The sequence below is a fragment of the Thamnophis sirtalis genome, unplaced genomic scaffold (assembly GCF_051295495.1).
Source record: "Thamnophis sirtalis isolate CommonGarterSnake01/CBP01778 unplaced genomic scaffold, rThaSir2_p1.2 scaffold_4, whole genome shotgun sequence".
Taxonomy (NCBI): Eukaryota; Metazoa; Chordata; class Lepidosauria; order Squamata; family Natricidae; genus Thamnophis; species Thamnophis sirtalis.
In genome coordinates this window covers 1,443,660-1,453,625 of record NW_028261384.1, presented here as the reverse complement: position 1 = coordinate 1,453,625, position 9,966 = coordinate 1,443,660, and the positions used below count along the sequence as shown (strand labels likewise).

General features: G+C 50.1%; 1 protein-coding gene and 1 pseudogene across 1 annotated transcript in view; one reads left to right on the top strand and one right to left on the bottom strand.

Annotated features, from left to right (window-relative positions):
* Positions 1-9,966, bottom strand: part of LOC106541018 (GTPase IMAP family member 3-like) — a 209,097-nt gene that overhangs the window by 122,558 nt on the left and 76,573 nt on the right. The window lies entirely within an intron of this gene.
* LOC106556701 (GTPase IMAP family member 2-like) lies at positions 1,011-1,863 on the top strand (annotated as a pseudogene).

Genomic DNA, 9,966 nt, shown 5'->3' with positions numbered 1-9,966 from the left:
CCTGGGATGGACAGACCCTCCTCTGGAGCCCCTGAACCAGGAAGAGGGAGAGAGAAACAGCTTTGGGTTCTGCTTTCTCCCCTTGGGATTTTGAGGAGTGGGAGATCTGAAGTGGCCTTGGAGGAGGGATGGATGCTGAGAGAGGTAAAAATCCTGGATCTTTTCCTGGAAACCCGGGAGGAGGGGAGAAGGGAAAGGTGGAAGAGAGGGAGGGAGGAAGGAAGGAAAGAGAAAGCGAGAGAAAGAAAGACAGAAAGAGGAGAAGGAAGGAAGGAGAAAGAAAGTGAAAAAAGAAAGAAGAAAAGGAAGAAAGGAAGGAGGCAGGCAGGCAGGAAGGATAAGGAAGGAACAAAAGAGAAAAAGATGAGGGAAGAGAAAGGAAGGAAGAGCAGGGAGGTAGGCGGGAGAGAAAGAAAGAGGCAGGGAGGAAGAAAAGGAAGAAGGAAGGGAAGGAAGCCAGGAAGGAACGAAGCAAGGAAGGAGGAAGAGAAGGAAGGAAGGATATGCATGGGAGGGAGGGAGGGAGGGAGGGAGGAAGAATGAAAGAGAGGAAGGAGGCAGAAACAAAGGAAGGAGGCAGGAGGGAAGGAAAAGGAAGGAAAGAGACAGAAAAGATGGAAGGAGAAGGGAAGGAGGGAGGGAGGAAGGAAGGCAGAGTGGAAAGAGCCGAGGTGGCGCAGTGGTTAGGGTGCAGTAGTGCAGGCCACTTTAGCTGACTGTGATCTGCAGCTCAGCGGTTCAAATCTCACCAGGCTCAAGGTCGACTCAGCCTTCCATCCTTCCGAGGTGGGTGAAATGAGGACCCGGACTGTGGGGGCAAGTTGCTGACTCAATTTGCTAAAAAAATTTGTAAACCGCTTAGAGAGGGCTGAAAGCCCTATGAAGAGGTATATAAGTCAAATAAATAAATAAATAAATAAGAAAGAAAGAAGAGTGCATCAACAGCACTCCAAGACCACAGTGGAGGTCAATGTTTCTGGAATGTGGTCTTCAGAGTTCCTTCCTGGGCAATGTCCCAATTTCTTTTTGTAACCTCGTCTTCCAAACTCGCAGGGGAGGACAGTGAATTCTGGCTGATCCTGGTTGGAAAGTCGGGTGGTGGGAAAGTCGAAGGGTGTTTCAGTCCATTTTGGGGGCCAAGGCCACCACCCTGAGGTGCCAACGTGGGCAGGAAAGCTGGCAGGGCACGAAGATCTCCGTGGTCAACACACCAGCCATTTTTGATTCTGAAGACTACAATGAGATTGTACGACGACAGATCATGGCTTGCATCGAGCTCTCCTGGCCTGGTCCCCATGCCCTGATCTTGGTGACCCAGGTGGGGCGCTTCACTGCCGAAGATGCGGTCGCCGCAAAATGTGTCCAGGATGTTTTTGGGTCTGAGTGCACCAGGCACACGATTGTGCTGTTTACCTGCATGGAAGATTTGGGCGGGGACCCCCTGCAGGAGTACATCTGGACATCCGACAACAAGAACCTGCGGGTACTGATCCGGCGGTGCAAGAACCACTTCTGCGGGTTCAACAACAAGGCTGTGGGAGTCGAGTGGGAGAGGCAGGTCTCGGAGTTGATGGAGATGGTGCAGAGAACCGTTTCAGAAAACGGCAGGTGATATTATGTCAACCGGTTGTATTTGGAGCCCAACTTACGGGATGAGCACGTCCGGCTGTTCATTGAGCAGAACCGCAAGTCGTACCGATGGATCTTCAACTTGGTCTTGTGTCCATTCCGGGTCTGTCTGTTGGGTTTGCCAAAAGCTGTACTCCATCACGCAAACAGTATTTGTCACGGTGTATCGCTGTTTTTTCTGTTCAGTGTTTGAACAATGACTTCATGTTGCTTCCCAATCCAAAAACGACGTGATTTTTAATTCCCCTTTCTTTGCTCAAGAAATAAACGATTGCCAACCTGCAGATTTGGTGTCCTCTCCACTTCTCTTTTGTCTTTGACTTCTGAAATGGGTGCGTGGGGTCAGCCAGGAGTCTTCCTCACCCTTCCTAGGGGCCAGTAAGAGACTTGGGTCCTTAGCTTTCAAGATCGTCCTCCACCTTCTCAAAGGCAGCAGGATCGTGCCCCATAACCCTCAACGTCAGGCCGGCCTCACATCCTTGCGATCACCCCAGTGTGCCGAGGAGCGCCCCCTTTCCCAGTTGCACCAGTATCAAAGGGATGTTTCCCCCTTAAGTCGACAGCACCCCGGGTGGGTGAAGTCTGTTCTGCACATACGACGGGAATTCAACATAGTTGTCATCCATCCCATTTAGTTTAACTAGCAAAGAAAGACTTCTGGTTGATTTTTTTCTTCAAAAGTATACTTTACTGAGAACAAATCGGTTACAGATTAGAACAGGGGTCTCCAACTCCCAGGGCATGGATGGGCAACGGGCCGTGGCATGCCAGACACTGGGCACAAGAAGCCCCATCTGTGGGATGCAGGCAGCATGGAAAACCATGCCTGCTGTGGCCCATGGAAAAACCTCTCTCCACAGAAAGAGTCCCTGGTTGGGGGCTGCTGGACTAGATGACCTCCAGGGCCCCAGAAAAGGTGCCTTTGTTGTCAGGAATTCTAGACGATGCAATGAATTTTCTTTTTTCACGTTACCTATCCATGTCAAAATAAAAGTGCTCAGGATATTTTTGAAATGTACCCTGTGTTTGCGCGTGTCCTGTCTGACATATTTGGCAGGCAGCTTGCCATCAAAGGCTAGGGGGGAGGAGGGGGCATGGGGAGGCAAATGGGCAATCAGAACCTACCAGGTGTACACCATGGGAAATTGGGAAGGAGGGAATGACAGCTTAACAAAGACCTGGAGAGTTTGGAACCAGTTTGCATCGGCACCCAAGGTCAGGTACCCTGAGAAAGAATCTGAATTGCCCTAAACATCTCTGTGTTCTCAAAACACCCAGGTGGACACTTATTGGTGGAAGACAGACTGGTCATGGAGAGAGGGCTGGGGTTCAGGGAAAACTTTCTGTATCCTTTGAGCGTGGGAAATTCAGTTCTAGCTGAATTTACTGCAGCCAGAATCTTTTAGTAAAAGAACTTTATCACTTTAACCAAAGGAGTCGAGGCTCTTCCTTTCCTAAGAGATTGGACCGGGGTATGCCTGACAGTGCCTTTCCCGTCTCTGCTTTCCTTTGACTTTCTCGTCCCACTGGGTGTGTCCCCGTGGTGTCCCCACTCATGGCATGGCGTGTCCCACTTGTGTCAGCAGAGGAAGCATGCTGCGGGATTATGCTGGCTGGCTGGATCCAGAAGGAGGGCCTTCTCTGCTGTTGCTCCTGCTGTTGTGGCCTATCAGCTACCGACCCCTCCAGCAACTGAATCAGAGGAGGAGAAGGTATAGGAATCAGGGTCAACATCAAGGCAACCTGAGAGCTCCACGGGGTAAGAGGGAATGGAGCTGGCAGAGAGAGCGGGAGAGACAGACAGACAGACAGACAGACAGAGAGACAGACAGACAGAGCAGAGCCTGGCCATCTGTTGCTCCTTAGATGGAGAGTCATCAACCCCCAGTCTGGAGGTGGCTAATGAGGAAGAGGAGGAACATCTGCGTCCAGTGCCTGATATGCAGATGTGCAGAAGAGGAGAGCAGTGGAAATCTATGGGCCGGTCCTTGGGATGGAAGAGCCATCGCTGCTAGTGATGCCCTACTCTAGCTCTGGGGATAAAAGGCAGGGGGCGGAGATGAATAGATGTGACAGACAACTATTCATCTTCCAGATGGACGGACGTGTTAGCCGGCAATGAGAGAGAAACATTTTGCTGGGGCTGCACACTCCCCCAATGTGCCGTTGGCGCCCAACCCTCCTATCTTGGGCCTAAGGATGTGGCTCTCTGCCAGTTGGCCTGGAGCTCTGGTGAGGGAACAGCACAATGTTGGTTGAGTAATAACAGAAACCAAGACCCCTCTACTCCTCCCCCGCCCTCCCCAGGTCTCTTTGGTGGCAGTGTTCCACTTTAACTTTTTGTGTGTGCTTGAACTGAAATGTGAGCTGTCTTCAAACAAACGAACACAGACACAACTGGTGGGGTGTGAACCAACCAAACTGTCCCATTTAACCCCCTTAAATCACTCCCCAACCGCCAATAGAAGGAGTTGGAAAGGGGGAGTCCGATCCCCTGCTTAAGTAGGAGAACCTGTACCAATTTCGGAGAAGTGACATCTTCAAAAACCTCCCGCGATGGAACGTCCCATGATTTCTGGTGTCAAGCCGTTCCACAGGTGAATTGTCCTCCCTGTTAGGAAGTTTCTCCTCAATTCCAGGTTGCTCCTCTCCTGCCTGAGTTGCCATCCATTGGTTCCTGTTCTGCCTTCAGAGGCTTTGGAGAATAGGTCCCACCCCCTTTTCTTCTACAAAGCCCCTCAAGCACGGGAAGGCTGCTCTCATGTCCCCCCCTGGTCCTTCTTTTCTCTAGATTGGCCAAACCGAAATCCTGCACCTGTTCTTCTCCTATGTTTTAGTCTCCAGGCCTTTAATTGTTTCAGTTGCTCTTCTCTGCACTTTCCCAAAAATCTCAGAATCTTTTTTTCCCCTTCCTTCCTTCTCTCTTTTCCTTCCTTGTTTTCTTTTCTTCCTTCCATGGTTTCCTCTCCTTCCCTCCTTTCTCTACCTCCCTTTTTTCCTTCCCTTTCCCCTCCCTTCCTTCTGTTCTTTCTCTTCCTTCCCTCCCCCTCCCTCTTTCCCTTTCCTTCTTTCTTTTCTTCCGTTTCCTCTCCTTCCCTTTTTCCCACCCTTCCTTCTTTCTGCTGTTTCTCTCCTTCCCTCCCTTTTCCTTTCCTTATCTTCTTTCTTTCCTTCCCCTTTCTTCCTTCACTTCCTCTCCTTCCCTCCCTTCTTTCTTTCCTCCCTTTTTCCCATCCTTCCATCCACTGTTCCCTCTAAGGTGCGCGCGTGCGCGGCCACGCACGTTGCAAGAAAATCCGGCGCAGCAGTTTTTATCTGCCGTGCAGAGATTTCTTAAGGAAACGTGTGGAAGTCCTTTGCAGGCGGCTGCAACTGAATCCGGCAGTGCTGTTGCCTGTTGGAGGAGGAGGAGGCGAACCAGCCTGCCACCACCACCCACTGCCAGCCCCGCTGCTCTTCCCGCCCCCTTCTCAGCCCCACAGTCCAGCGGTCGCAGCAGAAACTGCTCCGGGTTTCCGCTGCCGCTCCCCGCATTTTCTGGACAGGATCTCGCAGGAAGGAATCCCCTCTCCAAGGGATCCCCATCCAGAAAATGCGGGGAGCGGCAGCAGAGACCCGGGGCTGCTTCTGCTGCGACTGCTGGACTGTGGGGCTGGGAAGGGGGCGGGAAGAGCGTCGGGGCTGGCGGTGGCCGGCTGGTTCGCCTCCTCCTCCTCCAACAGCACTGCTGGATTTCCGCCCAATGCTGCGGGGGCGCCAGCGGGAGCTTTGGCGGCTTCACCTCAGCCGCAGCGCTGGGCAGCAAATGTGTTGGTGCTGTTGGAGGAGGAGGAGGAGGAGGAGGAGGTGGCAGCAATAGCACCTGAGGACAGGACAAGAAGCAATGGAAACTTGTCAGGAGACTCAAGATGGAAATAAGGAGAAATCTGACAGTAAGAACAATTAAAATCAATGGAATCTTAATTCATTTGCTGCAGGTTGTCAAAAGACTGGATGGCGATTTGTCTCAGATGATATAAAGACTCCTGCCTTGGACAAGGGGCTGGACTAGAAGACCTCCAGTATCCCTTCTGATTCTATGATTTTAAAAACCACAAGCTTTTTACAGCTCGCTTGCAACTTTACCAAATTTAATTCAGCCATCTCCTTTTGTTATTAAATGGGTATTGCTAGTTCAATGCACATGCGCTCCACTTTTAAGATGCTGAAAAAATCCCCATGACCTGCAACAAAATTCATTCTTCCACTCTTATCTTGCCCTAACTTCTGATAGGTTCCTGAAATATAGATCTACAAAATTTAGTGAAAATATTTCTATCTATTTTAATACAGACTCGTAAAACAGATTGGGACAAATGAAATTAGTGCTCTGGGATAATAGCAGGTTTACTCTATTTGGATTTTCAGATAAAAGGTATCTTTTGTGCTAAGTTCTAACAATGTAGTTCTCTAATGTAACTATGAAACAGTCCAAATATATAATTCCCCTCAGGGAGGAATTCTGGGAGTTGAAGTCCACAAGTCTTAAAGCTGTCACATTTGAAGACCCCTGGGGTTTTTTTCCCTAAAGGGTTAGGGGTGCAAGGGTCTTGTAACAACAGCTTTAAGATTTGCGTGCTTCAAATGCCAGACTGTCTGAGCCAACATTTTGGTTGCTAAGCAGGAGCGTTGTTAAGTGATACTGATATTATATAACACTTTTAATTAAGCGGGTACCTTGAATAAACATAACTTTGAGTTTCAAATAATACTGATTTTGTTGTTGTCTTAGGTGACATATGTGAAAAAAATTCAGGTGTTCAGGCATGAAAATGTGCCGCTCAAACACTATACTTTTCTGCTCACACTGAAAAAAAATTAGAGGGAACATTGCAAGTTCCATCCTCCCTACCTTCCTTTCCTCTCCTCTCCTCTCCACTCCTCCTTCCTTCCCTTCCCCACCAGAAAAGACCAGTTTTCAGGAACCCAGAAAAAGCGAATTAAGCTCCCTCCACCTCCCCGAGCTTCGGTTGCCCCCCTGCCTCGACCCGCCCGATCTGCTAAGCAAACGAATCCGGGACCGTTGCGAGGAAGGACATTTTGCAGTGGTTAACTCCGCCCTCCCCCAACCTTTACCCCACGGAATCCACGCCCGAGCCAAGATAGGAGAAGTTTCCTCCGCCCCCCAAGGGGCCCAAAGTCTTCAGCCGCTTCTGCCCGGCCTTAGTTTCCCCCTCGGGGAAGATCGCCTGGCACTTTCGCTTTCCCTTCCCACGCGCGGGACACCCGCCCTGCCCGCGGCCGAGTCACGGGCGGATCGGACCCCTGCGCGCAGTGGAGCCTTTGCTCTCCCGCCCGAGACGCGCAAGGCTTACCCCCACCGGAGTTGCGCGGATCCCGAGAGCGAAGGTAATGGGCTGCGGCTGGTTTAGGCGGCGGCGGGAGGGGGAGGGGGGAGAAGGAAGAAAGGGGCGAGGGCGGGCTGCCTCCCCAAGCGCCTGTCCCTGTGCGCGCCCCGCTTTGTAGATAAGATCTGTATTCGGGGGAGGGGCGACAAGAAAGTAGCTCTTTCTTCCTTCCTTTCTTCCTTTCTTCCTCTTTTTCTTCCTTCTTTCCTAATGTCCTTCCCTCCCTCTTTCCTTCCGTCCCTCCCTTTCCTTCCATTTTTCCTCCCTCCCTCCTTTTCTTTCATTTCTTCCCTTCCCCGGCTCCCTCTTCTTCCTTCCTTCCCTCCCTCCCTCTTTCCTTTCCCTCCTTCCTTTCCTTCCCCCTCCCTCCAAGGCCAAACGGGGGTCTCCGCCTCCGCTCCACCAGTAGGTCGCTCTGCCCGCTCAGAGGCCGCCCTTGCCCCCCTCCCGGCTGCCGAGAGATCCGCTGGATTTGCCTTGTTTTTTCCTTTCGCTTTTGCAGCCGGCGGAGGAGCCGAACGGATCCTGGGGGAACGGCTGGATGGCCTCGGCAAGGAAAAGAGCCAGGGGTCAGGTAGGCGGAAAGACGCCCCCCCAAAAGGAAATGCCCCTTTTGGTCACTGGGGGAGGGAGAGCAGAGGAGACTGCCGGACCTCCGACAACCTCCAAGGACAGGGTCCTCGCTTTGCGGCTGGAGGCCCCGGAGTTGCGGCTGGGACTTGGGCAGGACTTGAAGGGGAAGAGGGGGGGGAAGCTTCCCTCCCTAAACGAAAGGGGGGAAGGAAGTTTGGGAAGGCTGGACATCAATCGGGAAAAAGATTGCAAATTTCCCAGGGCAAAATCGGTGGGATTCTTCTTTCTTCCTTCCTTCCCTCGCTCCCTATTTCTCTCCTCCCCCCTTTCTTTCCCCCCCTTTTCCTTCCTTCCTTCTTTCGTTCTTTACTCTTTCTTTCTCTCTCTCTCCTTCCTTCCACCCTTCCTTGCTTGATTTTTTACCCACTTTTCTTTTTCTTTCTTTCCTTCCTCCTTCCCGTTCCTCCTTTTACTTACCTTTCTTTTCCCTCTCCCTCTTTTCCTTCCTTCCTTTCTTCTTTTTCCCTCCCTCTATTCCTTCCTATCTTCCTTCATTTTGTTCATTCCCTTTCCTTCCATTCTTTCTTCTCCTTCCCTATTTCCTTCCTTCTTTCTCTTTCTTTCCTTCCTTTTACTCCCTCTTTCTTTCTTTCTTTCTTTCTTTCACCTTTCCTTCCTTCCTTCCTTCCTTCCTTCCTTCCTTCCTTCCTTCCTTCCTTCCTTCCTTCCCCCCCTCCTCCTGCCAAGTCTGGGCACTGTATCTCTGACAGTTCAGTCAATCAATCAGTCAATCAATCAATCAATCAATCAGTATAGAGCTGGAAGGGACCTCAGAGGTCCTCTAGTCCAACCTCCTCCTCAAGCAGGAGTCCCGGTCTAGACCATTCCAGACAAGTGACTGCCCAGTCTCCTCTTGCTCTATCTTGGGAGGTCACCGTCTGCTGTCTGACCTGCTTCCTGGATCTCTTTTCAGGGGCCTCCGGAGGACCACGGAGCCAAAGCGAAGGCGGAAGGTGAGCGTCGACCAAGAATTGTGCTTCATGGTTTGGCAATGCTACCACAGGGGAACGGATGGGCTCAGTGTGTGTGTCAAAGCAAAGCATAGAGTTGGAAGGGACCTCAGAGGTCTTCTAGTCCAACCCCCTGCTCGAACAGGAGTTTTACAGAATTACAGAGTTAGAAGGGACCTCGGAGGTCCTCTAGTCTAACCCTCTGCTTGAGCTGCAGACCTTTATAGAATCATAGAAATACGGAGTTGGAAGGGACCTCGGTCATCTAGTCTAACCACCTGCTTAAGCAGAAGACCCTCTTCCATTCCAGACAAATAGCTATCCAGTCTCTTCTTTCTGTCTGTCTGTCTGTCTGTCTGTCTGTCTGTCTGTCTGTCTGTCTGTCTATCTATCTATCTATCTATCTATCTATCTATCTCTATCTATCTATCTATCTATCTATCTATCTATCTATCTATCTATCTATCTATCTATCTGTATCTATCTCTGTCTATCAATCTATCAATCTATCAGCTATCTATCTATCTCTATCTACCTATCTCTATCTATCTATCTATCTATCTATCTATCTATCTATCTATCTATCTATCTGTATCTATCTCTGTCTATCTATCTACCTATCTATCAGCTATCTATCTATCAGTTATCTATCTATCTATCTATCTATCTATCTATCTATCTATCTATCTATCTATCTATCTATCTATCTATATCTATCAGCTATATATCATCTATATCATCCATCTATCTATCTATCTATCTATCTATCTATCTATCTATCTATCTATCTATCTATCTATCTATCTATCTATCTATCTATCTATCTATCTATCTATCTAGCTAGCTAGCTATCTAGCTATCTAGCTATCTATTTCATGAATCTCATATATCTATCATGTATAATCAGGGGTGTCAAACTCAATTTCATTGAGGGCCGCATCAGGGCTGTGTTTGATCACAGGGAAGGGGGTCTGGGGGTCATGGCCAGGGTGGGCATGGCCACCTCATCATCATTTAGTTTAGTTTAGTTTAGTTTAGTTTTGGTTTATTTGTATGCCACCCTTCTCCAGGAGGGACTCAGGGCAGCGAACAACTCAAAGGGGAAAGGGAACATAAACAACAGTACACATAATTAAAATACACGAAAATCACACAGCCATACCAGTCGAGAGGGGAGGGGAACTCATCAACCCCAGGCCTGCCAGCACAGCCAGGTTTTGACGGCTTTCCGGAAGGCCTGGAGAGAGGTGAGGGTCCGGATCTCCACGGGGAGTTCGTTCCAAAGGGCCGGAGCTGCTACAGAGAAGGCCCTCCCCCGGGTAGTAGCCAGATGGCATTGGCTGGTGGACGGAACCCGGAGGAGGCCG